Source organism: Sciurus vulgaris (assembly GCF_902686455.1).
Source record: "Sciurus vulgaris genome assembly, chromosome: 5".
Lineage (NCBI taxonomy): Eukaryota > Metazoa > Chordata > Mammalia > Rodentia > Sciuridae > Sciurus > Sciurus vulgaris.
The window spans coordinates 103,263,350-103,277,795 of NC_136465.1; the positions used below are offsets into that span (position 1 = coordinate 103,263,350).

The 14,446-nt window shown below is 37.1% G+C and overlaps 1 long non-coding RNA gene across 2 annotated transcripts in view; it reads left to right on the forward strand.

Annotated features, from left to right (window-relative positions):
- The first annotated feature begins 6,866 nt into the window (after nt 1–6,866).
- Nucleotides 6,867–14,446, forward strand: part of LOC306661420 — a 35,806-nt gene continuing 28,226 nt past the window's right edge. For both annotated transcript variants that reach the window (XR_013763871.1, XR_013763872.1), the window contains exons 1-2: nt 6,867–7,051; nt 8,822–9,175. This is a non-coding gene — a long non-coding RNA (uncharacterized lncRNA). The remainder of the gene's footprint in view (nt 7,052–8,821; nt 9,176–14,446) is intronic.

Sequence of the window (14,446 nt, forward strand, 5' to 3'; positions counted from 1 at the left end):
AACAGCATGGCATTGGCACCAAAAAAGAGAGGTAGACCAATGGTATAGAATAGAAGGCACAGAGACAAACTGCCTTAAGTACAGTTATCTCATATTAGACAAAGGTGCCAAAAATATACAATGGAGAAAAGATAGCCTGTTCAACAAATGATGCTGGCAAAACTGAAAATTCATATGCAGTAAAATGAAATTAAACCCTTATTTCTCACCCTGCATAAAACTCAACTCAAAATGGATCACGGATCTAGGAATTAGACCTGAGACACTTCACCAAATAGAAGAAAAAGTAGGCCCAAATCTTCATCATGTTGGCTTAGGACCAGACTTCCTTAACAAGACCCACAAAGTATAAGAAATAAAAGTAAGAATCAATAAATGGGATGGATTCAAACTAAAAAGTTTTTTCTCAGCAAAGGAAACAATCAATAATGTGAAAAGAGAACCTACAGAGTGGGCGAAAATCTTTGCCATACACACTTCAGACAGAGCACTAATCTCCAAAATTTATAAAGCACTTACAAAACTTACACCAAAAATACAAAGAAACCAATCAATTAATGGGCTAAGGAACTGAGCCAACACTTAACAGAAGAATATATACGGGTGATCAACAAATGTATGAAAAAGTGCTCATCATCCCTAGTAATTAGAGAAATGCAAATTAAAACCACCCTCAGATTACATCTAACTCTAGTTAGAATGGCTATTATCAAAGAACACAAGCAATTAATAAGCGTTGATGTGGATGTGGGGAAAAAGGCACACTCATACATTGCTGGTGGAGTTGCAAATTGGTGCAGCCACTCTACAAATAGTATGGAGATTCCTCAGAAAAGTTGGAATGGATACACCATTTGATCCAGTTATCCCACTTCTTGGTTTATATCCAGAGGACTTAAAATCAGCATATTACAGTGATGCAGCCACATCATTGTTCATAGCTGTTCAATCGCTAGATGGTGGAACCAACCTGGATGCCCTTCAATAGATGAATGGATAAAGAAACTGTGGCATGTACACACAATGGAATATTACTCAGCCATAAAGAAGAATAAAATTATGGCATTTACTGGTAAATGGATGGAGTTGGAGGATACCATGCCAAATGAAATAAGCCAATCCCAAACAATCAAAGGCCGGCTGATTTCTCTGATAAGTGGATGATGATACAAAATGAGGTGAGGTGGAGGGGGGAGGTGTAAGAGAAGAATGGAGGAACTTTGAATTGTGTAGAGAAAAATGAGGTGGGTGGGATCGGTGGAAGGAAAGATAGTGGACTGAGACAGACATCATTACCCTATGTACATGTATGATTACATGAATGGTGTGAATCTACATGGCATATAACCATAGAAATGAAAAGTTGTTCCCCATTTGCACACAATGAATCGAAATGTAGTGCGTAAAAATAATAAAAATAAAAATATATATAAAAAATGAAAAACACAACATTGCTGGGCATGGTGGTGCACTCCTGTAATCTCAGCGACTTGGGAAACTGAGGCAGGAGGATGCAAGTTTGAGGCCAGTCTCAGCAATTTAGCAAGGCCCTAAGAAACTTAGTGAGATCCTATCTTAAAATTAAAAAAATAAAAATAAAAAGAGCTGAATATTATGGGTTTCTTTTGGCAAAAGTTTAGGTTCAACCAGGGGTGCTTTACCACTGAACTAACATCCCAACGCCCAATATTATCTTTAAAATAAATGTGCATCCACATTAAATAAATTTACTTTAGGATAACAGTTTAACTTAAATTTTTCTTTCATACAGCTTCTATCAAAGTTCCTTCTGATGAAGTGATCATAATGGCACATTCTAAATTGATTTCTACTTGTGATGTTTAAAGTTTTTACAAGAAGAAATCAAGAGACAGCTAATCATGGTTTCTAGATTAATGACAGATAAACAAATAAGTAAAACTTCAAAAACTGACCAGAGTATTAAGAGCTAAGATTTCTTTAAGGAAACATGTACAAGGAATAGGGGTATATCCAAATAAAAATTTAAAAGTATCTTAGACTGGGGCTATAGTTCTTGGGTAGAGTGTTTGCCTGGGTTTGATTCTTAGCACTGTAAAACCAAACAAAATAAATGATATAAATAAATTAATTAATAAATTATAAAACTCCCTATTTCAACTACGTTAAACTCTGGCAGGTTGCTTGTTTTACTCTACTGTACTTATAGTCTTGAACTGATGATGCACTGAAGAAATAATCAGAAGAAATCAGAGTGGTATGCTAAAGGATGACGCGTAAAGAAGAAATAAAAACCAAATTTCCTACATAGGCCTAATTCAGATGAGCAGAGTGGATTACTCCAAATTAGAACTGTGAACCACTAAACTATCATGCCTAGTAAAATTTTTCGTAGATGAACAGATCAGAAATCTTTCATTGGTTATTATCAATTTTGTTACATTTATCAAATTATTCATAGTCTATTACCAAACACAATATGAAGAGTCATTTAATATAAAATTTACTTTCTACTGCTTCACAAATCTAGTTAAGGAGGTCCCACTGGGAGGTGAACAATCTCTTTGACAGCAGCATCACTTTTGAAGCTTTGTCATTTATGGACAGAGATGCTGCTTTGGATTCATTTCATTTCTCTTCTGGATGATTAATGCTCAGATCTCTTCTTTAAACATAGCTTGATCTTTAAGTGTCTCCCTGTCTTTTCCCTGTTTTTGAAAAAGAACACCATAACACCATCAATTATGATTAAATGGAGAAGAAAAATTGAGGTCAGTAGGCCTTTTTTCAAGTTAAAAAATGGTGGTATACATTCATTATTATCTCAATAAGATAATAATTTAAACCCTAATAAATCGAAGTAACCTACAATTACTTATATCACAAAATGATACAAAAAGAAGTGGATCTGAAATTAATTCTGTGACTTTCTTCCTACCTCCAACCCTCCCCTACGCTTCGTATTTCTTAGAGTTCATTTTCTTAGAAGAAAATATGCTCTTCAAGGTTAATAGATTTCTTGAATTCAAAGGGCAGAAAATAAATACTAATAATTCCTTTTCTCAAGTCCCAGGTTGTTTCATTTTCCACAGCATCTACTCTCCACAGTTTGCTTCCACTCTTTTTGTGGATATGATTATAACCATATGCGGAAATCATTTACCTCAATTTATTGCTGCATTCACTTGCTATGAAGTATGAGGAATTTAGTTCACTTGCACTTCCACTTTCTAAATTATTATTAATAGACTGGGTATTTTCCTAGCATGCATGAGGCCCTGGGTTTGATCCTCAGCACCTAAGAGGAAAATTATTATTAAGAGTCTCAATATTATTTCTTAAAATAATGCACTCAGATTGCCGCCCTCCGGCTCCAGGCTTCCTGCGGAAGCTCAGGGGCCCCTCGGCTCGACCTGCTGGTGCGATGCTCCTAGGGAGCCGGCTTGGCTCCCAAGTGCCCGGAAATGGGCCTGTTGACATTCAGGGATGTGGCCATTGATTTCTCTGAGGAGGAGTGGGAGTGCCTGGACCCTGCCCAGCAGAATTTATACAGAGACGTGATGTCAGAGAACTACAGGCACCTGGTCTTCCTGGCCATGACTTCTCATCATACCCATGAATCTCCACCAGAGCAGGGGATAAAATATTTATTTCAAAAAATGATGAAGGGAAGGTGCTCATGATGTGAGTTTGCCCTGAGTCTCAGAGGAGACTTTGGACTTGAACTTTTGGGCAATCTTAGAAATGTTGAGACTGTGGGGACTCTTGGGAGTGGACTAAATGTATTTTGCATTGTGAGATGGTCATGAGCTTTGGGGGACCAGGGGAGAGTGTTATGTTTTGGATATGAGGTGAGAAAATGCAAGAAGGTTTAGAGGAGAAATGATTGAGTTATGAGAGCCTTAAACCAGTCAGTGAATTAATCCCCTGATGGCATTCACCAAGTGGTAACCAAAATTGGGTAGGGTATGGCTGGAGGAGGTGGGTCAATGGGGGCATGCTTTTGGGGTATATATTATTTTGCATTTGTCAAGTGGAGTTTCACTCTGACTTCTGGTCATCATGTGAGCTGCTTCCCTCTGCCACACTCTACTGCCGTGATGTTCCCACTACTTGGTATGTATCCAAAGGGCTTAAAATCCTCATACTACAGTGATACAGCAACAGCAATATTTAAAGCAGTTCAGTTCACAATAACTAAGCTATGGAACCAACCAAGATGCCCTCAACAGATGAATGGATAAAGAAAATGTGGGTATATATACATGATGGAATATTACTTCTACATAAAAAAAGTAATGACTATGACATTTGCTGGTACATGGATAGATCTGCAGATTAACATGCTAAGTAAAATAAGCTAATCCTAGATATCCAAAGGTTTGAATGCTCTGTTGAAAGGTTGATATGCAACAGATAACACACAAGAAGGAGCAGGGTGAGGGGAAAATAGAAGTTTAGGGGATTACAAAGGAATGAGGAGAAGGGAGAGGGAATGGGAATAGGAAATAGATTAGAAAGAATCAGACATAACTTTTCTACATCAATATATGAATATACTGCAGTGAATCTCATCATCATGTACAATCACAAGAATGGGATCCTAATTAGAATAATTTATACTCCATGTATGTATAACATATCAAAATATTCTTCTGTCCTAAATATTTAAGAGGAAAAATTTTAAAATTTAAATTTAAAAAAAATCTATTTTGGGGACTTTGTACTGAATTTTAGTTTTTTAATTTTCATATTTTGTACCATGTATTATATTCAAGGATGCATAACAACTGAAAAAAAAATAATGCACTCAAATGGTGTTTTGATTTCTTTACATTCTACCAGGAAAGGTGAAGGGATTAGTGTACTTAGTCTTGCTTTTCTCTCTTCTTTGATAGTGTTTTAGGAATAAAAATTATTTTTCAGTGTTAAGAATTATAATGATTGCATTTTTAATGTTATCGTAATTATTAGCCACATACTCAAATTGTAAATGTTGCTTGAGTCCAATTTGTAGTCAATGTATATACAAAGCATGGAAGGATTAATTCACTGTAGAATTCATAGTGTCATGTGATTGAAGTCAAAGAAAAGAGGAAATATAATCCCGTGTCATTTAAATTTTGTCATTTGAAAGAAAATTCCCCAAGTGTCTGAATATAATGAATCTTCTTTTAATATTTCTTAATTTTCCTTCCCTCCATTGGCATTTCCTTGGTAACACTTTGTTTTGTATGGGGTTGTATATTGTATTTTTCTGTAGTCCAGTATGGATTATTTTCATTTATATATATATTGGTGTTTATTCTCTTAAGTTCTTGCATGTTAAAAAAAAGCAATCTTTCATTTTTGCTCCCACCTGATTCATAATTTGAATAAATAGAGAATTCTAGGTTTAGAGAGTTTTCTCAGAGCCTTTCTCATAGGATACCTATGAAAACTGTAGCTGCTAATTTCTTGTGATTCTCCACTAATGACTTTGCTCTCCACCTCATGCCAACCACCTGCTTCTGTGGTCTTATCTCATACATCGCCTGTGTCATCTCTTCCATAATCATCATCTCACATTACTAATCTCCTATCACCAGATAAAACATCTCCACTAGAAATCACTCAGCCTCACTAGAACTGTACTTCACCTTTTCTCTGTCCGTCTTCTCCCTCCTGTGTGAGCTTATTACCCACTTTAGCTTCCATAGTCTATGGTTATAATTTCTTCTTTGCATCTGCTGTCACCTCCCTTGCCTTACCTCCCCTTTAGTTACTTCCGCAAAACCCCCAAAGACACTAAACTCTCTTTCTGCTTCATGCCTGTCCCCAGACATCTGAATATAGTGGGGGTAAACCACAGGATCATTCCTATTGTTCATTACCCCCAACTCCATGGGGCCTCTGTGGCCCAGGACTAGCTACAGGTCCCTAGGGTAATTCCATCTACTCTTCCACTCTGTTTTCTCCTTTGTTTCTATTATACACATTCAATTCCCTTTGTATGTCCCACTTTTATCTGATGATTGAGCTGATGATATGATATTTTTTTACTTATTTTTCAGCAGTGTTGGGTTTTAGTCTTTTAAGGCCTTCTCTTTTATCTCTTCTCATATCTTATGAGGGTGGAAGCAAAAAATGAATATATAAGTCTCATAATGCTCTTATCTCCTTATTAATCTTTGTTTTATAGTTTACTTCTTTCCTTATGAAAATTTTCACACATATGAGTAAATACCTATATGTGTGTATGTATTTATACCCATAACTTTGCAGGGAAAAAATGTAATTTTTTAATAAAATTTCTTATTTTAATTTGTGAATACGATGGGAAATGCTAGATCCTGAATGAAGTAAAGGACTATAGATGCTTCTTCTGCTATTCACCAAACATTTATTGAGTGCCAACCAAGTGATGGTCACAGTGCAAACTCTGAGGTTAAGGGAGATAGTAAGTGAGAAAACAAAATCTCAACTCTCAAAGCTTAGATTGTAAGTGACCTTACAAAATAGTAATTGTAAGTGACATCAAAATATTAATATATCCTGCCACCACGGTATTGGTGGTGTAAGCAGGAAATAGCCTTACATAGTATGTTGCAAAGAACAAAGTTATGTGAAACAGTTATCAGGATTTAGAGGATTTTAGGTAAGAATATTGGAAAAGTTTGGAAAATACTTGAAAGTGAGATAAATCACCTATTATTAGAATTTTAGGTTCATGTACTTCTTTTCTTTATAATAAGTAAAGGATAAAGTAAGTAAGTAATACTCTAGTGGTTTAAAAACATGTCTGCACATTAATACCCTCCCTTCAAAGGTGGAGCTTAATTTCCCTTGCTTGGAATGTGAGTTGGAATTGGTGACTGGCTCCTGCCTAACTAGACTGGGCAGGAAGCAATGGTGTGGGACTTCCCAGGTGAGGTTGTAAATGACATTGCTGATACTATGTTGTTCTTTCTTGGATTGCTTACTTGAGAGGAAGTCAGTCACCAGCTATGGCATGAAGATACTCAGGCAGCCTGTCTCACCTGGGAGGCACTGAAGTCTCCTGCCCCCAAGCCAGCAACAACTTGATGGCCAGGTGAGTCAGCCACCCTGAGAGGGAGACTTCCGGTCCAGTCAAGCCTTCAGAGCATTGGAGTCTCTGTGGCTTCTGACTGCAGCCTTGTGAAAGACCCCAACCCAGAATTGCCTGGCTGATCACCTCCCACATTTGCTGAACTTCAGAAACTGTGAGGATGAAAATGCTTGTTTTCTTAAGTCACTAAATTTTGGGATAATTCATTACACTGTAATAGATAACTGTCTACAAATTAAGGTTTATTAAATTAGGAGTGGAGGGGAAAATAAAACCAAAATTCTATTATGTAGACAGTATCTTCTAAAAGTTCATATTACTTGTTATTTCTCACATCATAATAAAATTGCTTCTTTTTTCTTTCTGAGCAAAATTGGTTAAGGAAAACCAAATTCAACTGCTAGTGAAATAAAAATATAATTTTCGCTTAAAAAGGGAAGTGTCTTATTTAGTCCTTTGTGTAAACAGGTTATATAATCTCTTCTGAGCACCTCTCCCCCACTTTTGTTAGTTTATGCTAACTTCTTTCTTTACAACTGTGAACAAATGGTACTTCTGAAAAGATTACCTTAAAAGCAATCAGAACTTGTTGCACAATGGAGAGACACTTGCCCCTTGTATGCTATACCTAATATGAAATATAATTGTCTACATGATTTGGATTTCTGTAAGCTTTCTTGCAAATAATTTTATAGGAAAAGGTAGAAGCTTGACTCAAATATCAGACTCCCCCTAAGTTACCTCCTTCCAGCTAAGAAAACTGCCTATCATAACTTGGCACATGAGGAAATATGGGAATAGGGACCCTTGCTAGCATGTGTGGTTTCCTAAAGGACTTGAGCAATGACCAGCTTCAGTTTTGCAATAAAGTGCATAAGTTTTTCTTTTAGAAGGACATTTGAAGAAGAAAGCAGTTTAAAATTTCTTTGATCTTAGAAATAGCACATACCTTTGTACGCTGTTATTTATTTATTTTCTTCAATAGACTACAGGACAAATACACTTTCCTAATTTGGATTCCCAAAAATTAAAAATGAAAAAAGTGTTCTCTGAAGAGGTTTAGGCACATACAAAAAAATTCATTGAAAGAAGCATACAAAGTCAAAAGACCAATTGCCTGAAATATTTGCAGTTAAAAAATACAAAGCAATGTTGCTTAATATTGATGGAATTTTTATCTGATTATTATTCCTTTAGCTATTTTACATGATGGTTTATATAAACACATAAGTACGTGTGTATCTCATGGGAAAAAACAAAGACAAATCAGATAGGCAAGAAAAGTACTCCTCCCAAATAAAGTGGCAACACACACACACACACACACACACACACACAAATAAAATAAAGGAAGGCTTGTTAATAGAAGCAAAAGAAACACAGGGGTGGGGGTGTAGCTCAGTGGTAGAAGCACTTGCCTAACGTAAGGCCCTGCATTCAAGCCACTCACATACACATATTTAGGAGAAATGTTGAGAGCTTAGGTGTCAAGCTAGGAGAGTAGAGAAGAAAAAGATAATGAGATATACCCATGTGCAACTGTTAGGATGGTACTCAGAAAAAGAGAACAAATTTATTTGTTCCTGGATCCAAACATATGACCAGGTCCCCCTAAAATAAGACAAGGTCTGTAAGGTAATTTTGTGCAGTGGTTACAACTATGGCTTTTAGAGCCACAATGCTTGGGCTTGAAACTTAATTCTTACTTTTATTGTTATTATTATTAATTATTATTATTATTTTGTCTCTGTGTCATTGTTTTTTCACTTGTAGAACAGAAATAATAAGAATTGGATTATCAAGGAAATGCAAATCAAAACCAGAATGAAATACTACCTCATCTTCTTTGTAAGACTGTTGTGAAAAGGACTGCAGATAATAAGTGCCAGTGAGGAAGTGGAGGAAAGGGACCCTTTGCACACTGTTGGTGAAATGTAAATTAGCACAGCCATGATGGCAACAATGGAGGCACCTCCAAAAATTAAAAACAGAGCTGCCATTTGATCCAGCAATCCCACTGAGGGTTATATATCCAAAAGAATGTGGAAGAGACACCGGCTCTCCCATGTTCATTGCAGCACCACTCACAACAGCCAAGAAATGGAAAGAACCTGTGTCCATGAACTGGTGAGTGGATGAAGAAGCTGTGGCACCTACGCACACAATGAAACAGTATCGAGACATAAAAAGGGATGACATCCTGTCATTTATAACATGGGTGGAACTGGAGATCATTATGCTTAGTGAAATAGGCCAGGCACAGAAAGTGCAGTTACACCTATGATCTCACTCATATATAGAATCTCAAAAAACTGATCTCCTAGAGGATAAGTGTGGAATAACAGTTACCAGAGGCTGGGAGAGGAAGGCGGTGGTGGAGGGGATGGGGAAGGGTTGATCAACGGGTACTAAGTTACAGTAGGAAAGAGCAAGAAGTTCTTGTGTGCTGTACACTGTAGGTTTAAATACAGGAAACAATAGCATACTGTACATTTTGAAAAGCTAGAAAAAATAATTTTGAATATTTTCACCACAAATAAATGATGAATGTTTGAGGAGATAGATATGTAGAGCCTGGTTCAAACATTACTCAATGGAGACATGTATCAAAATAACATTACCCCAATGATATGTACAATTTTAGTGTTTTTACACGTCAGTTAAAATCTTTTTTTAAAAAAGTGAATCTTCTAACATTGTCAAAAGGATGAAATGAGAGAAAATGCATAAAAGTGAACACATTGTATCTTAATATATAAGCTGTTATTTGTATGATAATATAATGATTATTAGTGTTAACACTAATAATGGTGATGATGATAATGATATTAATAATAATAACACAAGAGAAAGAGCAAAAGGAACAAAGTAGACTGCTTTTCCTGAAATAACCCATACTTGAAAACCTTGAGAGTTGTTCTCTTACAGACATGAGACTCATTGTTCAATTAAGTCTCCCTCTGGGAATTGAAGGCACAAAGACATTCCAGGGGAAGAAAAAACAGGCAAAGGCACCAGATAGACCCCTGTACTGAGAAAGAAATGGAATTAGAAAAAGAAAATAAAAGAATATTGAACTTTAATTTCTTTGATCTTAAATTCACAAACTGAAGAAGACTTTATTTTTGGATTTGCACTTCTTTCTGGGAATTTCATAATGGAGCAAGAGGTTTATTTTCAAAATTAAAGCTAAGGAAATTAGAACTCATAATGAATCTCTGGTGAGCATTTTATTTTATTTTTTTATGTTTTTTTAATTGTAAACAAATGGGGTACAACTTGTTTCTCTGGTTGTACATGAAGTAGAGGCGTACCACTTGTGTAATTATACATTTACATAGAGTAATGGTGTTTGATTCATTCTGTTATTTTTTTCCTCCCCCCACCACTCCCACCCCTCTTTTCCCTCTATACAGTCCCTCCTTCCTCCATTCTTGCCTCCCTCCCACCCCCCATAATATATCATCATCCGCTTATTAGCAAGATCATTCGTCCTTTGGTTTTTTGAGATTGACTTTTTTCACTTAGCATGATATTCTTCAATTTCATCCATTTGCCTACAAATGCCATAATTTTATTATTCTTTATGGCTGAGTAATATTCCATTGTACATATATTCATTCATCAATTGAAGGGCATCTAGGTTGGTTCCACAGAACAGTGGTTGAGTGTATTTTGAAATAGGAAATAGAAAATAAAATTTTGGCTTTGAGGGTCTCCCCTCTATAGAGTTAAATTTCAGCTCATTCTGATACATTTCAAAGTTCACTGGGGTCCACTAATGAGCTCTCCAGGGAAACACAGGGGAGAAAACATAAGTTTTGGGTAAGAAGCCAGCTCATGAGGCTCAGCTGAGGCTCAGCTGGTCTTCTGGCCTGTCACTCAGGGATAGACTTGGCTATCCGGACCGGCAAAATAAGTTAGAATAAAGTATTAGAGAGTGTCTGTTTCTGCCAACAAGCTAGATAAAACTTCCATAGAAGCTTCTTTCCCCCATTGAGGGGGAATTCAAAGGGAAGAAACACTTCTGGATTTTTTTTCCTTCTAGCCCATTCCTTAATCCTTCCTCTGTTAGTTCCTTAATGCTGAAGTGACAAAGTACCACAAACTAGGTGCCTTAAAACAGAAGTTATTATTTCACAGTTCTGGAGGCTAGAATTCCCAACTCTGGGTCTGGGTAGGGTCATGCTCTCTCGAGAAGACAGGGGAGAAATCCTTCTGTCTAGCTTTGCAATCCTAGCTATTTGTAGCTTCTGGTGCCTCCTGGCAATTGGCGTTCTTGGCTTGCAGCTACATCACACCAATCTCTGCCTCTATCTTCACATGACCTTCTGCCCTCCAAGTCTCTGTGTCCAAGTTTCTGGCTTCTCATAAGGACATAGTCATTGCATAAAGGCCATCCTGACTCAGGATGATCTCTTCTTAAACTGATTATTTCTAAATAAGATAACATTTACAGGGTTAGGACTTGAATGTAAATTTTGGAGGAATAAAATTCAACCCTCAATGCTCTTCTCTAAGCAAGAAAATGGGACTTCTGGTTATGTAGAATTTGACATTCACAATGGGTATGCATTTAATATCAGGTAGATTCTTTATGCCCTGTTTTTGAGTTTGAAGATATATCACCTTCATCATTATGGTTAGGATATGTGGTGTCCTCAAAAAGTTCATGTGTGAGGCAAAGAAAGAAGGTTTAGAGGTGAAATTATTAGATTATGAGAGCTTTAACCTAATCAGTAAATTAATCTGATGGACTAACTGGGTGGTAACTATAGGCGGGTAGAGTGTGGAGGCGGTAGGTCACTGGGGTTGTACCTTTGTGATTCATATTTTTGTCTCTGGTGATCAGAGATCTATATCTCTCTCTCCTTCCTGTTGCCATGTCCTGAGCTGCTTTCCTCCACTGTGACCTTCTTCCATGGCCTTCTGCCATGTTATTCTGCCTTACCTTGAGCCCAGAGCTATAAAGTTGGCCAGCCATGAACTGCATACTGAATTCATGAGCCAAAACAAACTTTCCCTCCTCTATGTTGTTCGTGTCAGGTATTTTGGTCAGAGCAATGAAAACGTGGACTAGAACATTCATACTTCCCACATCAGGCACAAGGGGCTCTATTGTATCACTCATTTGGCTGAGTGGCATTTATACCTGTAGGCCTACCCACTCAAGAGGAAGAACTACTATTCTGTGACTCAGTTACAATTTCTCCTGCAACTGGGTGAACAATTCAGTTTGACCTTACAGTGTAGGATCAGCTGCCTCAGTACAGAGGGAAGAGACTAGGAAGCCTCACTTTATCTTCAGATCTCACTGCATCTCCTAACACCTTTTACCAGAATGAGCAGATTTAGAGGGGTGGAAGCATGCTGGCTTAGTTTAATCAGGTGGTCCTTCCTTTCCCTGTAAGTTGCAGGACTGTGAACACCTCAGTATTCAATGCTCATAACTCACTGAAAGGAAGCGAGGGTGAATAAGGTGAAGAGTGGTTAGAAATGAAACTGGTGGGTGACCCAGGGTCCAGACATAAAAGGTGTACAACCTGGTGAGGTCGTTGTAGTTCTTTCTACATGTGATGAGAAGTTCCTGACAGATTTTGAATAAAGGGGTCATATTCTGTGATTGTGGATTTGGAGGTTCATCCTAGCATGGTGTAGAAGAGAGAATGTAAAGAGACAAGGACAAAGACAAGGAGACAGGTAGGAGGCTCTGCAAGAGTCTTGAGGAAGAGGTGAAGGTGGGAAAAAGTCAGATTCTGAAGATATGGTATTTTAAATGTAGAACAATAAGTTTGCTAATGATCAGATGGGGTGTGAGAAAGAGGCATTTTATTGACTCCATCTGTTGGATATGCTACTAAGTAAAATTGTTGCAAGTTGTCCTGGGTTGAATAGTGTCTCCCCAAATTCATGCCATGCTAGAACGTCAGAATGTGACTATTTGGGAATAGGATCTTTGTCAATGCAATCAAGTTATGATGAGGTCATTCCGGATTAGGGTGGGCCTTAATCCAGTGGCCCATGTTCTTTTAAGAGAGAAATCTGAACACAAAGATACACATGAGGGGAAGAAGATGTGAAGACAGAGACAGAGACTGAAGTGTTATGCAGCTAAAAGCCAAGAAACTATGAGAAGCAGGAAGACTGAAGGAAGGAGGCTCCCCTACAACATTTGGACAGAGCAAGGCCCTATGGATGCCTTGATATTGAACATCCAACTTCCAGAACTGAAAGAGAATATAATATATATATATATATTTTTTTTGTTTGTTTGTTTGTTTTGTTTGTTTTAAGCCACCCAGTTTGTGGTTCCTAGGATACTAAAACACTAGTTAAGGTATAGGTATTTTGTTTTAACTTTCTTTGAGTGTTATTAATATACTCTCATAACTCTCCTAAACAGTAGTTCCTCATTTTAGTTTTCTATTCATACTGTTAGAAATACCAGCGTTCTACAAAGAATCAAACACGTGCTCAGAAGTAGCTCAGCAAAGCAAACTTGACTTTAGCAGTAGAATGTGCTACTAAACAAAGTCTGGCAAGCAAGCACACTTGGTGAGCGGGTAAGCAGGGGAGGGAGTCCCCCTGTTTTTATCCCTAAAGCAGCACTGTCCCTTGCTCTGATAGGAGGAACTTGAGGTTACAATCTATGGAATTGGCTAATTTTAAAATTGGGGAGGGTAAAGGCAAGGGCTATGGTTAAAATGGTTATGATTGGATATATTCAGACCATCCTCTGAAGATTGGAACTAGGAATTTAAATAGGCCACAGGTTGTCTTTCTTACATCCGAATTTTACATTTAAGGCTAAATACTATATTCTGAAAATGGACCACTGGACTTTCTACTTCTAACAATACTTTTAATTTTTACCTGGGTCCAAATTCTGCAAAGTTAGATGTAATTTTCTCAAAGATTGTTAAATTACCCGTGACTTTGGTCTAGTATGAAAGCAAATATTATCTTTGTAATAGGAGAGATCACCCTGGAAGTTATGGTTCTATTGCTCTGAAAACCATGAACCAGGGTTTCACATTCCGTTAGGTACCCATCTTGCCCATCACCCTTGCTTCCACTGGCTTACATGTACTGGTCTTTGTTTTCATTCTTTGAACTAGCTTCATCATTTTGTTTCCCTCATGAAGCAATTGAATATTTTTAACAAATGCTCATTGTATATTTGTAGGAATCTTGTTTGTAACTTTTGGAAATTTATATTTTGATAAATATAAATTAACTAATTGCTATAAACCCTAATTTATTTTCAAACCCTAAAATATTTTCAAAAGTGTTAAGTATAAATTATAGGGAGCCATTATTTTGGACTAAAATCCTGCACCAGGCCCCAATAGACTAGGTTAAAAAGCAAAAGGAGTCACTGACATTAAGGTTTCCCAT